The following is a 3,174-nucleotide window of genomic DNA, read 5'->3' as shown; positions in this document are numbered from 1 at the left end:
TAATTTGTGCACTTCTCAAGTTCTGAGTAGTTCCATTGGAAGTGGCTGGTTTTCTTCCAAAAGCATTGTACTCACACATTGATAATAGATGGAAATATGCTACGGACTCGGAGAAGCAAATAAGAGGAAGAGTTTTAGTTCATCTCTTTCTAGATATGTGGGTAGATGACATAAGAGATCATTTGAAAAACTACCAGACACATTTTCAAGTAAAACAAAGGGCCTTGAAAATGATGAATGGCCTATTTCTTGAAGTTGAAAAAGAAACTGAAGAAAAATGGAAGAAAATATTCAGGATTCAGGCTAAAGAACCAAAAGGTGAAGTAGAAATAGTTGACATCACCGAGCAAGATCCTGCTTCCACTATTCAGTTAGATGAGGATGTAATGGACACTGGAGCACATGAAGGAGAAATGATAGAAGGAAGCTCCTATGCCAAACTGATATCAAGTGAATCAGTTGTGGAACAGATTAAGTCCTATCCTCCAATCACCCAGCAAGTTACAGCCGAGAAACTTCAGGACACAGATCAAGGTACAGAGCGTCAAAAGGTTAAACCAGATGAATCTACCTCTCAAGCCACCAGCGTGCAAACTTCCCAAGTACCATCAAGCACTGAGACAATTGCCACTAAAACTCCAAACAAGGAAACACCAAAGGATACAACAGAGGCTACAGGAACTGACAAAAGTGTTGCCTCTACCGAGAAACATACCGAGGAAGGACAAGCCTCAAAAGCTATTGTACCCATTCGACCAGAGAAGGCATCATCATCAAAGGGGAAGAAAGCAAAAAGACACAGTTTTAAGATAGATCTGTCAAAGCCCATTGTGTTACCGAATGTTGACATTACAAAATTGAAAGGACAAGCACTGATAGAATTTGGTGAGCTTTGTAAAGCCAAAGCAGAGCAGGAAAGACAGATAGCTATTCAACAGAAGAACTGAGTACTTCAGAAGGTCAAAACATCATTGACAGACATGATACCTGAAGCTACCATCAATAAAGATGCTGCCATACATGTGCAACTGGATGAACTACTCACTCAATTGGAGGAATCAGGAGTAGAAGCATCATAATACCTTAGCAAATTGAAAGATAAAGAGCTAACTACCCAGATGATTGAAGAAGTGCAGAAAGCAATTGCTATAGGTAAAATAAAGCTTATTGAATTCATTGATGAGTTGTCCCCTCAACTTAAGCATATTATTTATTTATTCCAGAAGTTATGTATGTTCTCATTCTTCATCAAAGATATCAAGAATAAGACTGAAGTCATTGAAAAAGAGATTACCGATCTCTCAAATAAATTGACTATCGAGCCAGATTCTCTTCAAAAAATTTATTCAAGACTACAAACCCTTATGGATCAACAATTAGAACTTTGGAATGAAGAGCATAAAATAAGGATGGATATCATGACTCTTCAAACATTATTTATTCCCCATTTGTCATCAGTTCAAGAGCAGATCAACCGAGATACCCAATTGTCAACTCAAGTAGAGGGAAGCACTTCAGACGGTTTGATCCAAATGTTAGCTGATATTACAACTCAGAATACAATAATGGAAAGTGTCAAGGATGCACTTACCAACGCTCTTACAGAAGTTTGTACAAAGTATAAATCTATTTTTGATCAGTTGCCCCCACCAAATGGTAACTAGTTTTGATGTTTGTGAAAAAGGGGGAGTGAATCGAGTATACAGAGTATCTGAGTGTACAGAGTTTATCATATATACCGAGTGTACAGTTGAAATTGATAGGGGGAGCATGGAACATCAAGATAATGGAATACAGAGTATGGAACATCAAGTTATGTACATAATATTGATAAGGGGAGTATGTATTTGAACAATGTATATACTGACATTTCGGTTTATTTTGCAAGTATATAGATTTTGTGTTATGACTTTGAAAGGAGTTTTTTCAAAAATACCAAACTAATGTCAAAAGGGGAGATTGTTGCTATTTACTAAGTTGTCATTAGTTTTATTCCCAAAGTCATCCTATATACACTAGTCGGTAAATACCAAGGTTATCGGTGTCAGTTACAGAAGAGAGACAAGTCACTGAGATGATATACACCGAGCTATGAACCAAGACGAATACAGAATGTCTACCGAGTAAAGTTAATATGTCTACCGAGCAGCAAAGAAGGTATACCGAGTTAATCTGAACCGAGTGGAAACGTGTTACCAGATTCAATGAACCTGGACACACATGTGAAACATGATACAAGATTCGAGAAGATGAAACCATTATTACATAGGAAATTGCATTTAAAGATTTTGTATGCTTTTGAGGAAGAATATCCAATGAAATAATTTCTATGTTTATTCATTCAATAAAACATGTTTGTATGATCGAAGCATGAACAGATCACCATCTCAGAGATCTATATAAACATAATGATTTGAGTATTTGATATGACATGACAATCAAGAGAGAAGATACTAAGTGATGATATAGTTAAGTGTGAAAAAAGAAGATTGACAGAGATATTCAGAGGTTACTGAGAAGGTTTCAGAGAACAGTTTAAGGGACAGAGTATACAATAGTGGTTACCGAGTTTATTTATCATTACCGAGGAATGCTATGAGCAAGGTAATTTTATATTGAGCACATAGAGTCTGCTATAACATTTCAGATGTGAAGTTGCAGATATTTTGTAAAGATTTTGATTGAATTATTAAGTTGTGTTAGAAACCTTTAATAGGGTAAAAGACTCTAATAAAGTCTATAAATTGTAAAGCCTTTAACCAGGTATAACATTTTATAGAAGTGTTTGTAAAATCCTTTAGCAAGGTAGATCTAAAGATCTTTATACTCCTAACAGGGTAAGCTATCAAAAATAGCTAAACATGTAGCTCTAACCGAACAATCTTGATTACTGCAGTAGTGAAGTTGTGGGTGCCATCCCCACCGCAGTTTTTCTCTCTAACCAAGAGTTTCTGCGTGACCAAAAATCTTTGTGTTATGGAGTGAAATTTTGATGGATGTTATTTCTATGATTATGTTTCAGTATCATATATTTATGAGACCAACAATACTTAGTTTGTGTTTATCAGTAAAATTGTTTTTCAAGAAAAGTTTTGAAGTACTGATTCACCCCTCCCCTCTCAGTACTTTAGCTTTCCAAGTCAAACCTAACAAGACCGACTAAGCAGTGAGTAG

The sequence above is a fragment of the Cryptomeria japonica genome, chromosome 5 (genome assembly GCF_030272615.1).
Source record: "Cryptomeria japonica chromosome 5, Sugi_1.0, whole genome shotgun sequence".
In the NCBI taxonomy this organism is placed as follows: domain Eukaryota; kingdom Viridiplantae; phylum Streptophyta; class Pinopsida; order Cupressales; family Cupressaceae; genus Cryptomeria; species Cryptomeria japonica.
Note: the sequence above shows the minus strand (reverse complement) of the source record.